The sequence below is a fragment of the Sminthopsis crassicaudata genome, chromosome 5, assembly GCF_048593235.1.
Source record: "Sminthopsis crassicaudata isolate SCR6 chromosome 5, ASM4859323v1, whole genome shotgun sequence".
NCBI lineage: Eukaryota > Metazoa > Chordata > Mammalia > Dasyuromorphia > Dasyuridae > Sminthopsis > Sminthopsis crassicaudata.
The window spans coordinates 93,764,476-93,777,309 of NC_133621.1; the positions used below are offsets into that span (position 1 = coordinate 93,764,476).

General features: G+C 33.6%; 1 protein-coding gene across 1 annotated transcript in view; it reads right to left on the reverse strand.

Moving 5' to 3' along the window:
* CNTNAP2 (contactin associated protein 2) overlaps positions 1 to 12,834 on the reverse strand; it is a 2,674,182-nt gene that overhangs the window by 825,165 nt on the left and 1,836,183 nt on the right. The gene's annotated exons all lie outside the window — the stretch shown is intronic.

The following is a 12,834-nucleotide window of genomic DNA, read 5'->3' on the forward strand; positions in this document are numbered from 1 at the left end:
TCAACTTAAGCTTTGAATTAAGTACTTTTACATTGAAGTAGTACAATCCGTTATGCAGACATTGGGTTGGGAAGGCAGGATGCTACTACAATAGAGATATCATATCTATAATCAATGACAGTCTGTTTTCTATTTCTTTGCTTAATTTGAAGGTACCCTGTAAGGTGTGGCTCAGATCATGCTAATTGGCCTCTCTGGAATAACTTTTAATATATTTAATAATAACTTTTAATATATCATTCAACTGTGTTTGTTCTAAGTCATGGAGGCTGAAAATTTGTCTGAATCCTCAATATAGAGATATAGAACAGGCCCAGAGGAGATAATCTGTGGCCTAGAGAAGTCATTGTATAGCTAGTTGGGGCAAGAGAGTACCAGGCTTGTAATCAGGATGGCTCATCTTTTTGGGTTCAAAACTGACCTCAAACATCTCCTAGCTATATGACCCTGGACAAATCACTTAACCCTGTTTGCCTCAGTTTCCTCTTCTATAAAATGAGCTGGAGAAAGGCAGGCAAACAACTCCAGTATCTTTGCCCAGAAACCCCAAATGGGGTCACAAAGAGTCAGACATGACTAAAAACAATTGAACAATAACAGAGAAAAGTCTTTACTTATGTGTTCATTCATTCATTCATTTATGATTATAGGTCATCTTTTTTTCTAAAAGACTCCTGAGATACTACTAGAGAGATGAGTTTTCACCAGGGGTTCAGGTCTTCCATAAGGTAGACTTGGAGTTCTGTTGAGTTTTATTATCCAAATACAGGCAATTTCTCTGTTTCTCTCCCCAGCTTCAAATCTTTCCCATGGCTTTCAGTTAGGTACTAGATATTGCCACCGGATATGTCATCATTGTCTAAACTGAATATCTAAAATTTGATATGTCCAAAAATTGTAGTGGAGCTGAAACCTTGGTGCTATCCTCTTTAATTCCATATTTTTGTAGATGGCACCTCTTTTCTTTTAGCTATGTTTGAACAAACCTCAAAGTCACATTTGATTTCTCCTAGTCATTCACTACTTCTCTTCTACCAATTTAGTCAATACCCATGTCCTACTAGTTTTAAATATGTAATACTTCTCACATTTATTATGTCATTGGTATTTCTACTGCCACCACCATATCCAGGCCTTTTCATTCAAGACAAGCTTCCTAATTGCTCTTTTTCTTCAAAGCCCTTCCTAAATAATTATGAGATTAACTGTAACCATATTACTCCTCTATATTAAAATAAATCCAGTACATCCACATTGATTAATGAATAAAAACTTCTTAGTTAGACGATCAAAATTCTCCATAATCCAGCATTAACCTGTCCTTCTAGCTATCAGACTACAAGGCCTTGTGTATTCCATGCTTCTACCACAGTTGATTACTTATCACCTCTGAAATTACCCCTTATTTTTGACCTCTGTAACTTCATTTTAATTATTCCTTAAACCTAGAATATCTCTCACCCATTGAAATGCTGTACTCTCAAACCAAAGTAAAATATAATCTTTTCATGAAATTTCCTGATACCACCAGCTAAAAACAATCTCTCCCTCTTTTTTATTTTAAAGAGATAATCAGAGTTGTGACTTGTCCAGGATTATATAATTAACAAGTATCTGAGGTCAAATTATAACTCAGGTTCTCCTGATTCTGGAGTTGGTTGCTTTATCCACTATATCATTTAGCTGTTACATTTCTCCCTCATTTGATAATGATAGCACTTCATTTCTCTTAGAATTTATATTAATGTTTATATTATTTGTGTATAAATGATCTCTAAAAGATCATGAGTTGAAGATAATAATCCTCCTATGATCTGGAATGGATACCACCATATCCCCAGGAAAGCTTATTTTAGAAAACTAGTCATCCTGTGAGACTGCATCAGTCTTGATACTTATACTTCATCATTACTCTCAGTAATGTCTGTCCTTTTATTTGGAGGGTTGGAGAATAGAGAAAGCTCTCCTCAAAACCTTGCAATTCTTTAATTACTATTAGCTGCCCTCCTTTAGTCTCGACTTCATCATCTCTGTTTTCCTCCACTGGATACCTTCTCATCCCATTTTCTGCTTCCTTCTGTTTATTATATTCTCCATTAAGCTCTTTGAGGGTAGGTGCTATCTTTCTTTTTCATATCAGAATCCCCAACATGTAGCACAATGCCTGGCATAAAGTTGACTCAATAAATATTCTGATATGGTAATAATTATGTCTCATTATTTCTGTTTGTATCTATCATCAAAAACATTGCTTTGCAATGATTACAAAAGATGTTTAATAAAAAGTTTGTTAAGCTAAATAGAAAGGATAAGACTTAAAACAGAAGTAGCAAGAACAAATTTGAGGGATTTTTAAAGAAAATTTCTTAGCTGAATAGGAAGTTGGGCTAGATGAATTATAATATCCCTTCGTACCGGAATGTTCATAGAACATTCCAATCAAACAATCAAACTTAACTTGTTGAAAATAATTGCTAACAAACAATTAGCATTAAGTAGGTCTGGAGGGCTAGAGCTATGGTAGAATAATTTAATAAGTAGTTGTTTAATTGAATGTTTGAAAACATGGCAGACTAAGCAAAAAAGGATTCATGGAAGATTTTTAATTTTTTTTTTTTAATTCTGAATATAACTATCAATAAATAAAAACATTTATAAAGAACAAAGAAAGAGATTTTTGTACAGAATTTGATTAAAGTTGCAAGTGAGCTTCTCTATTTGTTTTCTCTTTATACTTTATCATTTTCTTCTGTTCATTAAAGAAAAAGTTTTTCTTTTTGTGCATATTTGTGGGTGAGAAGCAGTATGATATAGAGGGTAGAGAACTGACATTTAATTCAGAAAGAAATGGGATCAAATATTACTTATGTGACCCTCAACATGTCTCATGGTTCTAGGCAACTTTTTAAAAATATAAATTGCTGATAAGGAGCCAAGTTGACATGGTAGAGAGTAGTTCTTTATCTAGAGGTTCTTTATACTAATGAATACCTAGGACAATCCCTATCTATATTTCTCCTAACCTATACTTGCACTCCCACCTAAGCACCCTCATAGAATCCCTGCCTTTTAACAAATACTATCTGACAAAAAAGTCAACACTATAACCATGCCTGAAAATGATCAATAAACAAGAAATCTAGGATGATTAAGACATCTTGGTTTTATCACTTATTCCCTGTAAGACCATGGTGAATCACTTAAACCACCTGAGTCTCTGTTTCCTTATCCCTAAAGCTGGAATAAATGACAGGGCAGAGCCAAGAAGGCAGAGTTCTCAGGACTTTGCCTGAGCTCTTCCTGGCTTCCCATAGAATCAATACTTAGATAAAGCCTCTGAATTGATTTTGGAGTGAAAGAACCTAAACATTCCAAGTGTAATAATTTTTACCTTAAGGTATCTTGAACTTCAGAAAATGTCTGTCTCCACTGGGCAAGGAGGGAGGAAGCCTAGTGTGGGGAGGCCCCAAATGTAAGGGTCTAATGAGAGGCTTTTAGCCAAAACACAGCATCACTGGTTACTCTGTCCTGCTTCAGAAGGCCAGATCAGAAGATCAGCTGTGAGGTCTCCAATATAACCACAGAAGGCAAATTGTGAGCCCCTAAACCCCAACATAATAGGCAAGACTTGGCTAGACCATCCAGAATAGTAGGACAGCCAACAGCACTAGCTTCAATGCAGTCACCAATCACCTCCTGAAATAGATCCCAAGATTAAAACTTCAAGGGATATTGTAGCCATGTAATGCCAGAGAAACTGAGGCAAGATAGGATTAGAGAGTTTTTAATATTTTATTTGAAAGAGAGAGATTTACTGGGACCAAATGGATCCATGGTTTGTTCCCAGGGCTGAAAGAGACTATCATCCCCAAGAATCCAGCAACAAATGTCGGATACAAAGATTCTTTTATAGGGCAACAAGAACAATGACCTAATAGAGGGAGGCACCTGGAATGGGGAAAGGCTCCAGATATTCTAATGATGTCTATTTATTTTCATTCTTTATTCTATTCTTTTTATTCTATTTTCTTTATTCTATTCTATTATGTCTCTATCAAACATTCTAATGATTAAGAGGGAATGATTATAGCCTGAGGCAGAGTAATTGAGGTAGGACAATTAGGGAAACTGGCTCAGGACATTAAAAGGGAACTGTGGTATAATAGCCAAGTTCTACAAATTTCAGATTAAAGAGAAAATACTGCAAGCAGCCAGAAAGAAACAATTGGAATATCACGGAACAAGAATCAGGATTGCCCAAGACCTAATTGCTTCCAAATTAAAGGGTCAGAGGTCTGGAATATGATATTCTGAAAGGTAAGGGAGTTTGGACTACATCCAAGAAGCAACAACCCAGAAAAATTAAGAATGATCGTTAAGGAGAAAATATGGATATTCAATGAAATAGGGGATTTTCAATTATTTCTGATGAATAGACCAGAATTGAACAGAAAATTTGATCTCCAAATACAAAACTCAAGAAAAGCACAAAAAGTTAAATGGAAGAAAAAAAAAATATATTTTTTAAGGTTAAAATTTTTGCATCCCTATAAAGGAGGAAGATATATATAAACTATGTCTTGAAAACTATATCTTTGTGAGGGCAATTAGAATGGTCTATTTAGAGGGTGTAGTTAGAAGTTGACTTTAGTGTGATGATAGTAAAAAGAAATTAAGGGTGGAAAAGGAATTATATGTAGAGAAGAGGAAAAGGGAGGTAAAATTGGGTAAATTACCACATGAAGAGGCAGAAAAGACCTATTATAGTTGAGGGAAAGAAGGTCAGGGAATGAGCATTATTTGAGCCTTAATCTCATCAGATTTGGCTCAAGTAGGGAATAATACATATGAGTTCAATGTAGAAATTTGTCTCATCCTATAGCATGAAATGGATGAATACTTACAAAAATATAGATTATAGATTAATAGAGGACATAAATTACTTAAATAGTTGAAAAAGAAATTGAACAAGCCATTAATGAACTCCTTAAGAAAAATATCTCCAGGACCAGATGGATTTTACAAGTGAATTCTACCAAACATTTAAAGAACAATTAATTTCAATACTATATAAATAAACTATTTGGAAAAAATAGGTAAAGGAATCCTACCAAATTCATTTGATGACCCAGATATGATGCTGATGATACCTAAACCAGCAAGAGCCAAAAGGGAAAAAGAAAATTGTATATTAAAGGGATTATAACAATTTATCTCCAGGATAATACACTATGATCAAGTAGGATTTATACTAGGAATGCAGGGCTGGTTCAATATCAGGAAAATTATCAGCATAATTGCCGATATCCATAACCAAACTAATAGAAATAATATAATTATCTCAATTGATGCAGAAAAAGCATTTGAAATAATATACTTTAATTACTATTAAAAAACACTACAGAGAACAAGAATAAATGGAGTTTTCCTTAAAATGCTAAGTTGCACCTATCTAAAACCATCACCAAGCATCATATGTAATGGGAAAGAAAAAACAAAAAAACAAAAACAAAAAACTAGAAGCATTTCCCATTGAGACCAGGGATGAAACAAGGTTACCCATTATTACCAATACTATTCAATATTAAACTAGTAGAAATGTTAGTTTTAGCACTAAGAAAAAGAAATTGAAGGAATTAGAGTAGATAAGGAAGAAACAAAACCATCACTCTTTGCAGATTACATAATAATATACTTAGAAAATGCTGGAGAATCAATTAAAAAACTCCTAGAAACAATTAATAACTTTAGTAAAACTGCAGGATATAAAATAAATGCATACATCATTAGCATTTCTATGTGTTACCAACAAAGTCCAGCTGCAACAGATACAAAGAGAATTCCATTTAAAATGTGGAGATAATATAAAATATTTAGTCTACTTGCCAAGACAAAGCCAGGCACTAGATCAACAAAGTTATAAAATACTTTTCATACAAGTAAGGTTAGATCTAAACAATTTGAAGAATATCCAGTACTCATGGGTAGGCTGAGCTAATATAATAAAAATGACAATTCTATTTAAATTAATCTACTTCTAGAAGCAGTGCCATACCAATCAAACTGCTAAAAAATTACTTTATAGAGCTAGAAAAATATTAGCAAAATTCATCTGGAAGAATTAAAAAGGTCAAGAATTTCAAGAAAATTAATGGAAAAAATGCAAAGGAAGGCGGCCTACCTGTACCAGACCTAAAACTATATTATAAAGCAGTGGTCCTCAAAACCATTTGGAATAAGCTAAGAAATGGTGTAGTGGATCAGTGTAACGTTAGGTTTATAAGATATAATAGTCAATTACTATAGTAATCTAGTGTTTGATAAACTCAAAGACTTCAGCTTATGGGATAAGAATTTCTTATTTGACAAAAATTGCCAGGAAAACTGGAAAACAGTATGGCAAAATCTAGGCACTGAACAACATTTAACACACTATACCAAGATAAGGTTGAAATTGGTTCATGATTTAGACAGAAAAGTTGATACTATAAGCAAATTAGGAGAACAAAGGATAGTTTACCTCTCAGATCTGTGGAGAAGGAAAGAATTTATGGCCAAAGAAGAACTAGTGAACATTTTGAAATGCAAAATGAGCAACTTTGATTACATTACATTAAAAACGTTTTGCACAAACCAGACTAAATGCAGCCAAAATCAGAAATGAAATAAAGCTAAGAAAAAACTTTTTTATATCCAGTATCTCTGATAAAGGCCTCCTTTCTAAAACATATAAAAGAACTGATTCAAATTTACAAGAATACAAGCTATTCACCAACTGATAAATGGGAAAAATACATGAACAGAATTTTCAAATGATGAAATTAAAGTCATTTCTAGTCACATGAAAAAATGCTCTAATGCAAATGAAGACAACTTTGAGGAATCATTTTACACCTCTCACCTCTCGGATGAACTAATATGACAGGAAAAGATAATGATAAATGCTGGAGAGTATGTGGGAAAACTGGTACACTAATGTATTGTGGTGGAGTTGTGAGTTCATTCAATCATTCTCGAGAACAGTTTGGAACTATGCTCAAAATGTGCATATCCTTTGATCCAGCAATGTCTCTACTGGGTCTATATGACAATGAGATCACAAAAAGCAGAAAGGATGCACACATATAAAAAATGCTTATAGCAGCCCTTTTTGTAGTGGCAAGAAACTGTAAACTTCGTGGATGCTTATTGGGTGGGGAATGGCTGAATAAATTATGTTATTTGAATGTAACAGAATCTTATTGTTCTATAAGAAATCAGCAGGCTGGTTTCAGAAAAGCATGGAAAGACTTGCATGAACTGATGCTAAGTGAAGTGAATAGAACCAAAAGAACATTGTACACAGTAGCAACAAGATTATGTGATGACCTGCTGTGATGGACTTGGCTCTTTTCAACAATAAGGTTATTCAAGGCAGTTCCAATGGACTTGTGATGGAAAATGCCATCTGTATCCATAGAGAGAAGGATGGAGATTGAATTTGGATCAAAGCATAATATTTTTCCTTTTGTTTTTGTTGCTGTTGTGAGAAAAAAAGCAAGTAAACAAACATTTTCACCTTTTCATCTGATTTTTCTTGTGCAACATGATGAATCCAGAAATATGTTTAGAAAAAATGCACATGTTTAACCTAGATTGAATTGCTTGCTGTCTATGGAAGAGGATAGGAAGAAGGAGAGAGAATAATTTGGAACACAAGGTTTTGCTAAGGTTAAAAGTATCTTTTAATGTATTTGGAAAAATAAAAAGTTACTTAAAAAAAGAAAACTGGAATGATTATATTTGCATTGCCTATTTCATAGGACCATTATAGGGAAAGTATCTAAAGTCTTTTATAAATTGGAATTAATCTTTAATTTCTAATTCATTTTATTTATATTTTAAAATTGTATTTATTCATATTTATATCATATATAAATTTAACAAATTTATATTTATCTTTCTCTTATTTCTCTTCAAATGAACCAAGCATTTAATATGTATAAAGCTTCAAGTAGATACTTGGAAAGCTACACTTGAATCCCTCAAGGAGTTTGATGGAGAAAGATTAAATTAACTTTCAGCTATATCCTACTTATATTTAACTTAGAAAGGAAGAGCTGTCCACACTAGCCAATTTTCTTCATGTCCTCTGAAAGGATTTTCTTTTCCAAGATAATATCAGGTAAGATTTTTAGCAAAGAAAATATATATTAAAATTTTAACCTGGATTAATGTCTCAGATTTGAGCAACCATATTACACCTGGCATAGTGTCCAGGATAAAAGAGTTTTTATGTAGTCCTATATTCTTCTCTAGTTAGCTCTATCTAGAATATTATTATTCAGCTCTGGCTGCTTTCACTTTGCCAACTTCCATCAATATCCAAAATAGTGCTCATTCTTTAGTACTCTTATTTTACAGGGTTTTATTTTAGCAGCTTTACTTAATTATCACAACTAAGGAGCTTATCTAGATAAATTGCCATGCACTTTAGGTAAACTAGATACAGAAAGATTAAACACCTGGTATTATAACAGGACCTGTGAAGGTTGCTAAAAGTGAAGTTTATAAGGTTTATTGCCTCAATTTAGTGATGACTCAGAATTCCAAGATCTTAGAAGAAATAAAATTTCAGGTGATAGAAGGATCAAGAGAAATATGTAAGATAAGCAGAATATAGGGTAGTCCAACAATTTTATTGAGCATTTATTGCTTAAAACTCCATAGACTTTTTAGAAAACCTTGTATACACAGTATTACATTATTACACATATTTTTACATTAAAAATGGAATAAGCTTTAACCTATGATACATGTTATCAGAAAAGGAGATAAACCAGTCATGTCCTAAGGATAAAATGATACCTGAGCAGACCCAATGCTATATGAGTTTTGTAAAGATGCTCAAAGAACCAGAGAAAGAAGCATTGCCAGAATGATTGGACAATGATTCCCAGAAAGATATGGGCAATGATAGCACAAGATAAGAAGGAAGGAGGAATTAAATTATTTTTATACTGGGGGAGAAAGCACTCAGATTAAACCATGCACCTAAATACTTAAGTAACATTACCAATATATTTTACAAATAATAATTTCTTATTAACACTCTATTAACACTGCTATATGGCAACATAAGTGGGATATCTGCCACTATTAAAGTTTGAAGCAACACTTTTTTAAAATGGTTACTTCTTGGATGTAAAAAATTCAGATGGAATTTGTTATGGCTTGGTTTTTAATTAAAAAATGTATTTTGCTGCCAAAGTTAATCGTGAACTCACTACAACTTAGAAGAAGAATATTTTCAGTTAGAAAAGTACTGTTAAAAATTTCAGGAAGGCAAACAGTATCCATGATATTACTTGACTGGGTGGGCCAAGAATAAGAATATGAAGGAACTGACAAGGATATTTGAAAGATAGAAGAGTAGCCATTTTCAAACTTCAAACAAAATTCAGCTTTTCATTTTATATATGAGATTAGTTTCAACAAAGTTTGAATGGACTGGATATCAGAGACAACTACACATAGGCTGACTTAAAAGTTCCTAGTATTCATTATTCAGTCAAAGTTCTCTGCAGTGAGAGGTAAGACTTGCATATTCCATCATAAACCAAACATCACAAGTCTGTGCCTACTCTAATTCATCTAGCACACAACCTCCAGAGTGATTACCCTAAAGACATCCCTGAGCACCCCCATTCCACTCAACAAATTCCACTAGGTCCCTATTATTTTCAGTTCAAACAAAAATTCTTCTGCTTAGAATTTAAAATTCCTTACAACTTTTGTTGTCCTACCTTTTCAGTCTTTTTATACATTACTGCCCTCCATCCACTTTCAAATCCATACTAGCATACCTGCTTCTTTTTTGTACCCTAATAGGAAATTGTGAAGAATAGCTTATATACATTAAGATAGGTTGAGCAAAAGGTAGTATTTGGTTTTGGAAATGAAATATTCTACCTGAATTTAGCCAGCAAAATCCCCTTATTTGTCCTTTCGTGCTACATAACATGTAAGTGAAAAACTACTTAATAAAAGCATGCATTTGAGGTAAAACCAATTGTACAGCTGGTACCCAGATGAGGAATACAATTTCATATTTTTTAAAAATTGCTCTTTAGTGTAACGATACTAGACAATTCTGAGGGACTTATAATGAAAAAGGCTATCCTCCTCCAGAGGAAAATAAATCTGACAGAGTCTGGATGCAATTCATAGAATGCTTTTTTTAAAACATTCTTTATTTTTTCTGGTTTTTATTTTTCTGAACCATCTTCTCTTTTGCAACATGGCTATTATCAAAATATATTTTTCAGGCATTCATATATATATATATATATATAATGTAAAATCAATACCAAATTGCTTGCCTTCTCAAGAAGGGGGGGAGGGAAGGAAAGTAATTTGCAACTCAGAGAGAGACAGAAACAGAGATAAAGATAGAGACACAGAGAGAAAGAGAAAAAAATTAAAATATATACCATGAAGGGTAGAGCACCCTCCAAAACCTATAAAAGAAATAAGCAGGGAGGGACGGGTGGCAGACTAAGCCAAGGGTTCTGGAAGAAGATAAGGGAGGGATCTATAGGTGGGGAGAGGTTAAGTAACAGCAGGGCAAGTTAGGAGGCAGACTTAAAGAAGACTTAGTAGGGATAGAAAAAAGAGGTAAACAAACACTACAACAAGGATTAGGAGTAGAATTTATTAGAAAAAAAAGTAGGTCTAGCTAAAATCAATCTGATAGTCAAACAAAGGGGAGAAATCTACATTATATGTAAGTCATGCTAATATAGTTTTAGATGCATATTTACATATGAATAAATTCATATGTATATACAAACACAATGCATACATCCATATGTAAACAATTATACATACACATATATTTGTGTGCACATAAGTATGTGAAGATATGTATGCATGTTGTGCCATGTATGTGTTTATAAATATATGTATGTATGTGTAGGTTTATGTGAATATATATGTATATATGTATATATATCTGTGTATGCATATATCTGTATATGTATATATGAACATTTCTTAACTATAGCCTGCTTGGGGAAGGTGGAGGAAAGAGAATAAAAGGGGAAAAAAGAATAAAATTTAAAAAAGCGAATGGCAGAAAACAAAAGTACAGTGAGAGAGAAGAAGACAGAGACAGAAGTACTCTTATCCTAGCTTAGTGAGGCTTCTTCCCAAAGTAAGCTAATACTATAGGAGGCTGTCTAGACAGCCAGCATACTCTTTAGAAATATTTAGGAGCCTTACTAGAAGTATATACTTTTGCCATATTATAGCCCTCATTTCCCTGGTGTTCCCTAAAGTACCTATTTCCTTTTTTACCCATATTTTTAACTTGAACTAAGAAACACCCTCTGTCACCTTCATGCCTTTGCACAAGTTGTCCCTAATAATGGAGTGCCTCCTTTCCTGAATGTTTTAGAATCCTTGGCTTCTCAGTTTGAGTCTCCATGGAACATTTCATAGTGCCTAAGTGCAATTCCCCCAAAATCACCTTGTAGTCATTATGTATATTCTTACGTATGTACATGTTGTCCTCTCTATTAGAATATAAAATCCTTGAGGGAAGAGATTATTTCCCTTTATTGTCTGCATCCCTAGCCATAGGTATGATGATATTCTCTTCTAAATGTATACTTTTAGGGAGGATTCTAGGAAGATAGAGGAGTAGATCAATACATTTCTAATTCTAAGATTTCCCCTTAAAACAGAACAAATTTGCGTCTCAGAGGTGAACATATACTGGTGAAAAATCAAGAACACTTGCAGCGGAATAGGGTCCTCTTGACCCAACCTAAGAGTATGGGAAGAGAGACTTCAAGCAGGGGATTAACCTGAGTGAACTACAAGCACCTCAAGACTAGTACCACAGAAATGTGGCAGCCCTGGGGTGAGCTAGACTTGGCAGAAACCTCTGCCCAAACCACAGGAACTTTTACCTCCAGGATCATGTGAGTCTGGGAAGACTGAGGGAACCCAGTTGATTAAGAATACGAGGTCCAGCTGTGCTGCTAAGACATAGTCCTGGGAGAGAAAGAACCAGCACAGTGGGAGTGCAGAGGTAGGAGGGCAGGGAAGCTGCTGCCTCTGGGCCTTTATTGGAGGATGGGGTTCTTGGTTTGGAGTTCTAGGTCAGAGAAGAGAGCTAAAGTAAAACCAGAGGAATCATGTCCCCACCCCATGATTAGAGATCCTTACACTAATACTTCTCATTACAAAAAAAAAAAAAAAAAAAAAAAAAATCAGAACCAATAGAGAAAAACCCCACCATAAAAACTTACTATGGGATACTATGAGAATAGTGAAGACAGAGAGTTCATCTTCAGAGAACACTGAAGTAAAATAAAAAGTTTCTTTTATCCTAACGAGTAACATTAAATGGCTCTTTGACTAGAGAGAATTTATAGAAGAACTCAAAAGAGAATTTTAAATCAAATGAGAGAAAAAAACTAAAAAAAAAAAAAAAGAAAACAGAAAAAGAAAGAAAAAAACAACAAGAAGATTATGAAAAAAAGTTAAATAACTAGAAAAGAAAAAACAGAGTCAAACACAAAGGGGAAGCCAATGAAGCTATGAGACTGAGAAATAATAAAACAATATAAAGAATTAAAAAATAGAAAAGAAGGTGAAACATAAGAAAAACAACAGATCTGGAGAAGAAATCTAGAAGAGAAAATACAAGAATAATTGAACTACCTGAAAGCTATGACCCAAAAAGGATCTTGACACAAAAATGCAAGAAATAACCCCAAATAATTCTCCTGGAGTGATAGAGCATGAGGAGAAAGTAGAAATGGAAAAGAATCCATCAATCACCAC